Genomic DNA, 13,277 nt, shown 5'->3' with positions numbered 1-13,277 from the left:
AGCATTAATTTTGCATTTTGTTCATTACCACCTGCACAGTATATTTGCTCTTTTTTCAGTAAGGAAACAAAATCTATGCATATGATTTAACAGGCTTAATAAGAAAGAACGAGACAATTAAAAGAGATGGAAAATGAAGAGTTTCGGTTTAATGATTTGCATCCCATCATTTAACACCTTGTGTGCATTTTACCACCGCGGGTACATTTTAATGTTTGCGAAGCACTTTAACCTTAATCTGCAAATGTAGCGGTCAAACATTGTTTGAATTATAACATGAATAATATCAGTTCACAAACGAATTTACAGAGGTTCTGAAATTAAAACATTGTTGTACCCTGGAAGTTTTTCGATATACCTGTTACTTGTGTGTGTCAAAAATGGTCAGAGGAGCCGAAATCAGAGCATTGCTCGTCGAACCCCTGCTGCCTTTATGCCTTCAACGGGATGCCTCCACGTTCCTTTACTACAAACGCAACAAAATGGGAGTTCAAATAGCCGATTACAAATATCGAAATGAAACATAACAGAAACAAACTTCAACCACTATTATTAACCTTTACTGCCCCGGTAAATGCTATCATATTTCGTATGTTTCTAAAAGGCAGAAGTACTTTGAGCCGAGTATAGGATTTTTCAGGATTTTGGTTCAAAATCCGTTCATAAGATTTCAAGATACATGATTAATCTGTCGAGGGAAAATGCGGATTAATTCTGACCTGATTTCCAATCAATTTTGTGTTTTAATAATCTCAGGAAGAATACTTTTACTCCCCGTATTCTTGCATTTTATATAATTTTATAATTATTTTGTTTTAATTGCTTGAAAAAATAGCAAGTCCACTCCGGAATACAAGATGCGCCTTATAAACTTTATCTGAAGTGTAAAGCGCTCAATAATTTTAAGATTTATTAGTCTAATAAGCCAAATATAAATGTGTACGACAGTAAGCTACATTGCAAATGGACACATATTGAGTCTCTTTGAGTTGTACAGACAAGCTTGTGTTAAGCCAGCACTGCACAAAAACAAAAGTTTTAGTCACCTTTTTGAAAATTAACTAAATGCAAAAGCACGGCTTATATTCTGTTAACGTTTAAATTGTCCTTTTTTGTGGTTGTTTTGCTTTTACCCAACTAGATTTATTTTGGACATAAATCATAACAAAAAAATCAATAAAAAGATGTTATATTCATTTGAAAATAGGTAATTTTGTTTTGTTTCTTAGCTTGTATTTACACATATGCTTTCCATTCTCAGATAGATAGATAGATAGATAGATAGATAGATAGATAGATAGATAGATAGATAGATAGATAGATAGATAGATAGATTATTGTAGGAAAAAGGATATTTCAGACAGGAATGAAATTACATTTCAAATGTGGAAACATCACTTAGAAAAATACCATTGTAACCACAACGATGATCTTTCAGTAAGCTATCAATATAAAATGAACACATCAATTCACCTTCACCTGTTACCAAAAAATGAAGAGAGAAATGTGTGCTACTTTTCAGGTAACTTTTATTTCAGTAAGGAAGATAATTATTTACTCTTTATAATATTTCACAGAATAGATCTGTGCGCATATATTTTCTCTGAAGAGATTACTGTACTTAAAATAAAACTGTCTTATTAAATAAAAAAGCTTTTCCTCCCAAGTGTTTCCCTTGCATTGTAGTAATTTTTATGATAGTTTTTAAGAACACGATAGGAGGCATTTATATTGAGTTTTACCTTTCATTCTTAGAAGAGGATTATCACGTAATAGCAAAAGACATCAAAAACACAAAATATGTTTAAAAAATACAGCAGTGATCACCAATAATATTAATGATGTAATATTGCTAACAAATGAAAAATATCTATCTATCTATCTACCTATCTATCTATCTATCTGTTCTCTTAACCAATGTTAATTATGGTAACAACTTTTCAAAGCGGATATTTTTATGCTACATTCAAAGATGGATGATTCCTTCCACCGATTCAGACAAGGGGTTAAACAAACGTTCTGACTTAAGAGGCTTATTTATTTATTTATTAATTTATTTATTTATTGTGTTTGTCTTACACGTATTATGTCCAATACTGTATTATTCTTTCCTGCCTCCTTTAATGATGCAGTATATGTTCCTAAACTATTTTAAATTGATCTTTCATATCTTCCTATATTTATTCCCGATTATTATTTACTTAAGCTGTTTTAATTTATTTTAAAGTATAAGTTTGCCTTTTTATGTTTTTATGAAGTTAAAAGATAAACTATTTTCCATTCACATTTCCTTACAACCTAGATGAGGCCATTAGGTTAGAGGTTAGGTATTTTATTTATTTTTTCTATTTTTTTTTTCCAAATCAAGTTTTGATAGAGGAAAAAATAATAGAATAACAAAAGACACAATTTATTATTTTCTTACTCAGATAAATAAAGACACTCCCTAGACACTTATTCTTAAGCTTTATTGTGCTTTTCACCAAGAACAAAAATGAAAAGCTGAAGTTACTGCAAAGCGAATGAACGTCTTTTATTTAAGATGCATTTTTTAAAAAATGCAATTGAACATATTTTTTAAAAGTAATACAAAACTCATATTTGTCTGCAATTTAGGTGGTTGAAATTGGCTTTGGATAAGCACATAGAATATTGAGGTATTTCGCTAGGACGGCAAACTATGTGTAATATAAATTTGCAAATGCAATCAGTTTCTAATATTAAAATATGTGTTGATTTCTAGACATACACATACGATTTCTATTTTCCATTCCAATTTATTTTAGTTGACGTTTTAAAACCTTCGTATTCTCAAATCAAACAGCTCATTCTTCAAATATTCTATCAACATCATTTTCATATATCCAGCAATAAAGAAGTTTGCGAATTAACTCTCAAATATGTAAAAATATTATTTTTGTATTTAAATATTCTTCTGAAACATAACAGACATACAGAAATTTTTTAAAAAGGCCTGGTATCCCATCCAATGTTATTTTCTTTTCAGCTTAAAAAAATAATATTTTAGATTTTTGAGCTTTTGGTGTAAATTGTTCATTGTTCCTACTTCTTTATATCTTGTTATTCCAAACTCGCAAGGAAAAAAAAAACGTTTTCTACACCTTAATTTCAAACTAGTATCTCTAAACGAGACCTTTGCCTAGCATTTTTAAATCAAAAAAAATTTTTTTTTCCTGATGTATTATGGAAAATTGTAGCTTTTGAAATTTCTTGACTATTTCTGATGTAAGTAAGCTCTTCTATCCTGTGGAACGAGCACACCTAAAGTAAGCACCATGGACAGCGCAGTTAAGTGACCTTGAACTTTATGTGCTAAAGAAACGCACGAAAATCTGCACAGCCTTGAATTCATTGAAAGTGTAACTTTTTATATTTGCCTTAATTCGCGCCGTTAAGCTATAAGATACATATAATATCACATTTTTATTTCTTTGTAAGTCGCGTCCCTTGTTTAGCTTTCTTTGGATAACATATAAGTTTCTGTTTCAACCGTCATTTGAAGCTTTTCTTAAACTCAGCGTCTTAATTATATGGTTGATAAGATCAATATTGTCTCAAGGTAATGCGAACTGTGCACCTTAAATGTCTTTGAAATTTTTGACAAATTACTCTAAAATAATGTTTATTATTGTCTCCAGTTTAAAATAGCCGTGTACTGTTGCAGGGCTTACTTAAAAGCATTTGCTTCATAACAAAATGGAACTGAATCAGAGAAATGTATACCCAATAATACAGTTAGTCTTTCTCTTTCTGTAATTGCTAACACCACTTACCATCACCACCAATACCCTATTGTCGTTTCTCTGAATTATGATCAGTGAATAAATAATGTGTCAAAGAATGTACATCCCAGATAAACTTTACGAATGGATTGCCTTTGTTGTGGTAGGAAAAGTAGTTGCTGGTGGGGAGAAGCTGTTTGATGGAGCTCTGCAAATTCCCGACAGCTTGTTAATTAAAGCCCCTGGAGATGAGCCTCTGAAGCCACCGTCCATATTAGAATGTTGCTAACCACTGTGACAGACAGCCGTGCGCTTAACAAGCAGGCGCGTGCGTCCCATCCGCTGTTTACTCCAGTGGACAACTTGGGAGTAAAGTATGCGTAACCCATTAAACGTGTGATGGACACCAAGTGCCACACTTTCTCGGGGGTGTCATTAGCCTTGTATTCCAAGAGTCTGTAATAATGGACAGAAGTGTTAAACTGAAAAAGGAGCATAAAAACGGCATTTTTCTTTAGTTCACAGATCTATCTATCTATCTATCTATCTATCTATCTATCTATCTATCTATCTATCTATCTATCTATCTATCTATCTATGTCTCTGTTTTAATTTCAATAATTAAACAGTTTCAAATGCAAATGAGTATTTTGTTCAGCTTCTTGGGGTCCTGAAGTATGTTCTATTCCATTCTTTGTATCCTGTTTTATAAAAAAATACAAGGATTATTTAAATCCTTGTACTATAATTTTACATTTCAATGTAATACAGCTCTGTCTTTTATAGTCAAAAATTAGCTATTATTAATGATTAATCAAGTTTGTCTTGATGGTCGAGGAAATGTTCCCATTATTTTAATATGTCCTTGAGTATGAAGTCATTCTGTGGGTTTAGAGATGCATCTAACTTAAATCATAAACTGATAGCTTTCATTTCTTAAAGGTAATGTATCAAACTTGGATTTTTGTGATAGATAGATAGATAGATAGATAGATAGATAGATAGATAGATAGATAGATAGATCAAAGTCGGTTGTCAGCAATCTACACCACAGGTATATAATTTCAAATCAGTATCCCACAAAATTGTTATTACTCCCGGTGCCCTCTATGCATTATTCCACCATCATTAAACATCTATGTGCTTTTGGATGGCAAGAATATTCCATGGACAAGAGATAAGGGAATCTCTGTTGAATTACAAGCAAAGCGAGCAAACAGAAATTGGACCGCCTAAGAACACAATATTTTTATATGTGACTTAGTTGTTTGTGTGTTTACAAGACGTCTTTCAGTGATTTATTTAGGTTAACCTAGTACGTCATTATTTCCCTTAAAAATGAACGTATGTTGCTTTCTCCTTAAGGCATTTTTAACCATGGATATTTTACCACTAAACATTAAAGTACAATAACATTCAGACTGTGTGTTAATCTGTCATCCAAATTATCAATCGATGTTTTACTTTCTGTACAACCGCTGAAAAAGTCAATGACCATTTCAACATAAAATAGCATGTTTGAAAAAGGTATGCAGTGACTAAATAAAAATTCATAGATTGGATTATATTGAAATTTTAAATGTGCATTGCATATGAGGCAATTAGATGAACTTTAAACATTCCTTTCCTGTTCTTTTCAAGTATTATTTTACATTTAAAAAGAGTTCATTATAATTTGTTTATATGTACAGTGCGATTTGTTGATTGTTATCTATCTATCTATCTATCTATCTATCTATCTATCTATCTATCTATCTATCTATCTATCTATCTGTGTTGTCTGTCCGAAGACAGCGATAAAACGAAGTCAAAACTCGAAAATGTTCTCAAATGAGTAAAAAAAAAAGTTAGTCTTCTAACAAAAAAATGGCACAACATCTTTCATGTCTGTGTTGTTACAGGTGCTATTAGCTGTGTTTTGGGTGCCTGAGTACTTAAAATAAACTCAGTTCATGTAGTCCATTATATAATCAGAAATGTATCAATATTTTCTATGCGTGTGTGTGCGCGCGTATCTTTACTTTAATAATTGAACTAAAGTGATAAATACTTTACGGACTTGATTTTACCACACAGCTCATCAGTTCAGTAATCATGTATTAGACAACTAGGGACACCTTTACTAAATTGAAAAATAAGTTCGCAAGTGTAAATTTGTTTTGTTGATATGTGTATCTTGTATGAAACCAAATGATTCATAAATACAAGTTTCTCTTTGTAATTCATATGAGCTCTACGTTAAATATTGTGTCGACGCAGCATTAAATACATCGAACTCTTCAGTACCTACAGTTACCGTCACTTCACCATGCCATCAAATTCACCATAAAACAACACTTCTCCTTGTCTCGTCATTTGTCAACTTCATTTGAAACCTGCGTCTTGTAGGTTTTGGAACTTGAGAGCCGCCAAAGTTACTTATAGAAACCGGGATAGGATGTATAGTGTAAGAATATATTTTTCTTTTGCAAACGTTTTTTTAAAAAAAGTTGATTACTACAAAAAAAAAAAAGAAAAAAACATATTTTTTACAAATTCAATGAAAAAGAATTATACCATTTAAGAATGTTTCAGAGATCTAATAAAGTAAAAATGCCATTGTATTATTTGGATTTAATATTCAGTTCAAAAAGTTATAGGTTTATGAAGATTATATACGTTATTTGAAAAATGACAATACATATTATTCTAACTTGTAGTGCATGATATATTCGACCCACATTTCTTCACTGAAAACATGTAATTGATGTGCGAAAATAAAGATATTTGTTTAATTCATTACCTAATCACATATTCTTCATTTTAAAATTATCTCGTATTTTAAAATATTCCTTAATATCAGTAATTTATAGGCTGCCTATTTTTAAATCGACGTTATTTATTTTTACGCAAGGTTTGGAACTTACATGGAAATTTTACAAGCTGGATTTAATCATTATAAAGAATATATACATATATGAAGGATCATAATGCTCAAATGATTGTCAAAGATTGGAATGATACATGGATATTAGGAGTAAAAAAATAGTTTGCAGCACTAGTATGTGAATCAACAAAATTAGAAAAATAAAAAGTGCCTCATTTTTGTAACCATTTCCATTGTCTGATTAAATAACATTTTATCTCACAATATTTAATAAAGAAATGCAAAAAATTAAAGACATAGATAAGGTGAATATTATTATGAGAGGCAAGGTGAAATAAGGTCTACAGCGATTTTCTATTCTAAAGACGATTTGCGAAATGTTACTCTCAAATAATTACAATAATGATGATTTAAGTATTTTTCCTTGAAGTTTACATGTTTTATTTTTAAATTATACAATATATGAAATTCTCTTTTCATATCCCAGCAACTATTTTATTAACCTTTTAATCTGTACATTAAGAAATACAAATCGTACCGGTATTTTATTCTTTAAACGTTATTTTCATTGTTTTGAAAGTAAAGGATATTAATAGAGAATACATTCCAGACGAGGCAGTCGAGTACAGCAAAATGTCTTTTTTATGTTACTTATCACTAAGCGACATGCAATGAAGGTCTTTTTTATTGGAGTTAGAAAGATAAACTCTTCATATTCGTCTGTGTCATTTATTAGTTCCCTCCTGACTGACGCTGTTTCCTAACTAAAATGAAAAGCCATTGAAAGTACCGAGAACACAAGACGGCTGTTTATTCCGTGTTCCGAAGGTCCCAGTACACAGAGCGCCATCTAGCAAACAAAATTTGAAATAAACATGCGAGCGCACATCGACTTGAAGGGCTGCGACGAAAATGACAGGGTTGCCCCTCTGAGCAGCGAGTGAACAAGACACTGACAGCTTCACACATTTCCAGTTCCTTAAAGACGGTTTTCTGTTTGACGGGATGCGACACACAATTCAATGCACGCTTCAGTCAAGAAGGAGACATGCAAAGGCACTTGAAATGTACGAAGATTTTTTGTTGTTTGTTCCCACTCCGTTTATTTGTAGCCATTTTTGACGCGAGATATGAGACTTCCCCACAACACGAAGTCCTGTAAACCGGAATATCAACTTACATATTTTACAGGCGTTCGGGGCATTGCTTCGAAAATGAAAATTTACGTTTTGCCGTGCTTTTCCGGTTCATTTATTCGCTTTATTTTTGCATTTGTTATTTTTCGTTCTTAAACTAAAACTAAAATAAAAATCATGATCGCTAAATACGGAAAATGTTAACATTAACATGTCTTTAAAAGATCTTCATAGTGTATTTAAGTACATATACTAAATGTGCGTGCCGACAGTTTTGGGATTTTTTAATGTTAAAAATCCGACACGAATGCCACTGACGGAGTCATTACCTCCTTGTGGAAAATAACATTGTGGTACACTCTAGTACTATAGTAGCACGTGGATTTTAAATGTTTATAATGGAAGATAAAATATATATTCTTACTTAAGATTTAAAGATCAAAAGATAGACAACACAATGAATTTTCCATTGAATTCGACATATACAGTTGATTATTTTTAGAATTAATTAATTTTAGCCTGTTAAAAACTATAAAGGTAGGTAAATCAATTAAAAACTTGATATTTAACATCAAATTTTGAAGTTAATAATTTATTTATTTACTAAAGTGTGCACAAACGCAGTAATTGAAATGTATGTTTCTTGTTTATTAGAAAGTAATATAAGTCTGTAATGAAATCGGATTGTAGCGTTACTTTGTCTTATTCTTCTAAAATATGGCATCGAAAAGCACCTCTGCTGTATTAATTTAACCCAGCTGTATAAGTTTATATTGCCATTAAATGTAAAAATGAAACATAGTAGCTCAAAGCCCAGTATATAGCATTTATTTAAACACAGCAACATGTCTAAGAAGTATTGTTCATATAGTAAGCCTAAATAATTCTTTCCTTCTGATATCTTTTTTTGTTTGTTTGTTTTAATTTTCTGTTGTTTGGTATTTGCTGATTTTTTATGCCCAACAAGAACTACTTACCTTTCCAATGATTGAAAACTGTCATCGCGATTGTTAAAGTACAGTAAACCTTGCTTCGAAGGTAATCATTTTAATTGTTTTATTTCATACATGTTCACACCTTGTGGGGCTTTATTTGAATTGAAAGTAATTAAATATATTTGCTCATCCTTAACTCCTGAAACAGAAAGGAAAGCGGCACATACTATCACTTTACAACTAATAATGGACTAAACTAAAATAAAATTAACCTCCTTTCGTGTTTCGCATATTATTACTATCCGTTTTAATATTTATGTTTTTATTATTGTGTGTATAAGCATAACTTACGATTCCTTTTATGCGTATCTGAAATGTGGTTTGTGATCCAAAGTGGATGAATATTTCCTGAACGCTTTTAAAATTAAAATAGCAAAACTGATATAAAAGTTGCCCCCTCTTCTTCTCCAGACATCCTTTGTTCATTTACTTTTAGCTTTTTCTATAATCGATATATTTGAGAGGCTCTCTGCAAAAGTTGGTATTTCTCTTGGATCTTCGCACCTTCCTTTTATTCAGCTGACTTCTTCTCCCACTAAATTTAAGATTTTAGAACCTTATCTGATAATCGGTGGCTCATACGAAGACACCAACTTTTTCCAGTTAAGACAAGTAAAGACGTAACATGATTTGTTTTCATGAGTTTAGCTGAAGTGTTGCGAGGCATTATTCGTTTCTTTTTCATCCATAAAAGAATCAAGTGAAAATAATGCTCTCAAGTAAGAATGGAGAAACAGTGACTGCCCTTTCTGGCCCTGTCCAATTGCTGTCCGGCTGGACCATGCTGAGACCCTTAAAGTCGAAGCACACCCCCCCACCCCCACCCCCTGCCTCGCCAGCCCCCATGCCCAAAAGCACCACCTAAAATAATGAAAGTCGTATTGCTGATAACGATAAAAAATGTAAATATTTTTATATGAATTTAAGGAAAAGAGTCATACTAAGTGAATATATATTATTGCAAAATGGTATATTTGAAGGTCCTTAAATTATAGGATGGATAACACAGTATTCTTAATTGCCTCCGAATACTTCCCGATTTCAGAAAGAGAAGAGATCTGAAAACCTGGAAAATTCGCCCATTCAGATTAAGAGCGTTTATTTCTGCTTGGCCTTTGAAGGAAAGAGGTCATGTCACTCAGAGAGAAAAGGCCATTCCTTTAACCCCTACACATACACTCAGAACACAGCCCCCACAAGCCCCCCACCCCTCCCCAGCACCCCCACCCCCGTCCTCCCGCCTCTTACGTTCTCTCTCTCCCTCTCCCTCCCTCTCTCTGATACACACACACATTGCGATCCAAGCTGGCTTTAAGGAGACATGCAGTAAAGATTAGAGATCTGGCTCCTATAACAATAAAAAAGAGCACAAAGAAACACTTCTATAATCAGAGCAGCAGCATGTTGGTCACAAACTGAAGGCAGGCAGATATCACTGTCCTCCCCTTAGCGGCATCTTCTTCCGAGTGGTGGGAATTCTTTCCTTGAGTTGCAATATAACACACGCAGCTTCTGTGAATTAACACTGAATATGGCTGACCAATGTTCACCAAGAGCTCTGTGCGTTAGAGCATCACCATTTCCCTTCTGTTAGCGCCTCTGTCTTCTGGTATTTCGTTTACAAGTGATGATGGGACCAACTCATTTTGTTAATGCAATATTCAGACGACAGATGTCTGTAGCACGATTTTCCATTATTATGATTTTTTCACTCTGTGAATTTGACTTGACTTCTGAATTGGTTACAAAGTTAATTTTCCATTAAAATGTATTCTTTTTTAACACATGGGAATTAAAATGTAAGGCCTGTCTCTTAACAGTTATACAAATATATATATATATATATACACACACACACACACACACACATACACAGTTAACTACATATATACATACAGTCATGTACAGAACTTTTCGCCCCCAGCCCGTCCCCGCACGGCCACCAGCATCATGCTCCCTCACACTCTCACACACACCTCCCCCATCTACGTTCCCTGTAAGTAAAGGATGAAAAATCTCCCTTAACAAAACATTGCAGTCATCCATTATCAAGAAAAATAGAAGCCACGCTGAGAAATTAGGTAAATAAAAACTAAATTAGAGTAATATTAACCACAACATTATTCACTTCGCTTGCACGCTTGTCGAGCTTGATGTGTATTCTATTTGTAGCCAATTTATCAACCAATAATATCATTTTATACCTACCTTTTACGTTTTATGAAAAAAGATCGTCTTAAGACTTACAATTCAAACTGTCATTCATATATATATATATATATATATATATATATATATATATATATATATATATATATATATATATATATATATATATATATTTCAAAGTAAATTCAACTGCTGCAGTACTTTTCTTCGAAAGAGGACTCTGAGCTTATAAAAGATTTACTTGGCACACTTAATTTCAGGAAAGCAGATGTTAATTTTTTCACGTATCATTTTATGGCCGAGTACATGCGTAACATTGGAAAGACTCCAGAACGCCTCTATTATTTGCTAAATGGCTGTTAGTTGAGACATATTAATCTCAGCATAACCATGGCATAAATTATATCAATAAAAAAACATCTGTGATTTTACCGTAGGGAAGCTCGTGAAAGCGTTACAATAAAGGCCAAATAAGCATTTCCCCCGTATCAAATGTATCTGTTATTAGGTAATTTAAGAAAAGGTTTTGGACGTTTCACATATTATTAAAAAAACGGTACCTCATAAGTTCTAGGTCAGTGTTATACGGATTTTATACAGTAACTAAGCCTACATACATATGTATATCTTTCTAATTTGTGTGTTAACGAAATAGTACAATTCATGAAATGTACATGTAAATAAAAAGAGTGAAAAACAGAGATTAAGAATGCGACAGCCATGTGTAGTTCTAATAATTTGGGAGTATGTGTGCCGTTTGAAGTGCCGCAGTTCGCGTTTGACTGTTTGACTGAGTTAAACAGGTGTGATGTATAACTTTCTTAGAACATTAAGCGGAGAAAGGATACCTAACCAAAGTATGAATTATAATGTATACACGTAAAACGCAGGAAAGATATAGGTATAAAAAAGAGAAAACGGGTCACCAATTAGTCGGGTCACAGCATGAAGTTTAATTGCTACAAAATACTGCTGCGTAAAATCGCGATGCTCGCTGACAGTGGTGTCACAGCCGCAAACCATCTGGAGTGTATGAAAAGTGAAGTTGTAAATATTGCCGAAAGCCAATATATTACCTGCTTCTATATCCCTATTGGTGAGCAAGCTCTCCATATGTTAGGATATGTAAATATGTTAGTTGCAAAGTTTCCTTAAGTCGAATTTCACACCAGACACTTGTAATGACTTATGCAGTCCATACTCAAAAGAAAAGTAGTTTGCAAAAAGGAAAAGTTGGAACTCTCAATGAGGTCTCGCAAAGGAAATTTACACTATATTGCAGCTATATTAAACCGTTTGCCGGAAGTTTGATTCTTAAATTCGTATGTAACCTGTCGTAATTCAAATTACTGAAAGACATATTTTCAAGTTCATCTTTATTTAAGATTAAATTCAATTAGAGCAAGGACGATAGACTTCCTACTTACTTCACACATTTAAGTCTAGATAGATCCATGAGCTTTATACTTATCGTTTATTAAATATGAACCGGTGTCTTAGTTTGTTTATAATTTTCATAAACTTTCAATCCCTTGCTGTATACCTTTTGTTCCGAGACGTTAACCTTTCGTTTTATTAGTTTACTTTGTACCACAGTATAAGGCATACTGTACATATATCGTTCACAACGTTACATGCCACATGTTGATTAATTTGTAGTTAATGACAGCTCAACTCCAATTATACGCACACACTCACGCACATTGAGAATGAAACCACTATGCATTAAGCTCTGTTGCGCGCGCGCGCGCTCTCTCTCTCTCTCTCTCCGTCTCACTCTATCTCTCTCTCTCTCTCTCGCTGTCTCTCTCCCTCTCTCCCTCTTCCTCTCACTCCATCTCTCTCTCTCTCTCTTTCTCTGTCTCTCATACAGAAGGGGAGGAAAGAGAAAAGGCAATCAAAAAGCATAATTATCTTACTTTTTGTGATCTCCACTCTGGGCGTTGCCTTCACTTAGTATTTGTTGAATTCTTAACATTGGTGTAATATTGCCGAAACTGTACTCAGAGACTGCTGCAGTCCAAAACAGCACAAATACTTTCGATTTTATTAATGCATTATGTATTTTAAACTAGTGCCCCATACACAGGTCTATGAGTGCAGTGCAGATTGAGACATATCGGGTTCCCTATAAAGGGATCATTTCATGTGGGAGGTTGGACACCAAGTTTGGACTCGTGACTGGCATTCCTGAAAGACATGCATATTTTAAAACAACAAAGCAAGACAGAAGCAGTGCTTGGAATAAAAGAAAGAAAGAAAGAAAGAAAGAAAGAAAGAAAGAAAGAAAGAAAAAAAAACTTGGAAATAAGTTACTGAAATGACAAAAAGCTGTCAGCGCTGAACAAGTTACACATTTATAGTTAAA

The 13,277-nt window shown here is 33.1% G+C and overlaps 1 long non-coding RNA gene across 2 annotated transcripts in view; it reads right to left on the bottom strand.

Annotated features, from left to right (window-relative positions):
* Window positions 1-13,062, bottom strand: part of LOC120532884 — a 103,692-nt gene extending 90,630 nt beyond the window's left edge. The window contains exon 1 of one of the 2 annotated variants that reach the window (XR_005634401.1): window positions 12,829-13,062. This is a non-coding gene — a long non-coding RNA (uncharacterized LOC120532884). The remainder of the gene's footprint in view (window positions 1-12,828) is intronic. The other variant, XR_005634400.1, reaches the window with a different exon arrangement.
* Window positions 13,063-13,277: the final 215 nt, after the last annotated feature.

This window comes from Polypterus senegalus, chromosome 7 (genome assembly GCF_016835505.1).
Source record: "Polypterus senegalus isolate Bchr_013 chromosome 7, ASM1683550v1, whole genome shotgun sequence".
Classification (NCBI taxonomy): domain Eukaryota; kingdom Metazoa; phylum Chordata; class Cladistia; order Polypteriformes; family Polypteridae; genus Polypterus; species Polypterus senegalus.
Note: the sequence above shows the minus strand (reverse complement) of the source record. Positions and strands in the feature narration are given on the sequence as shown.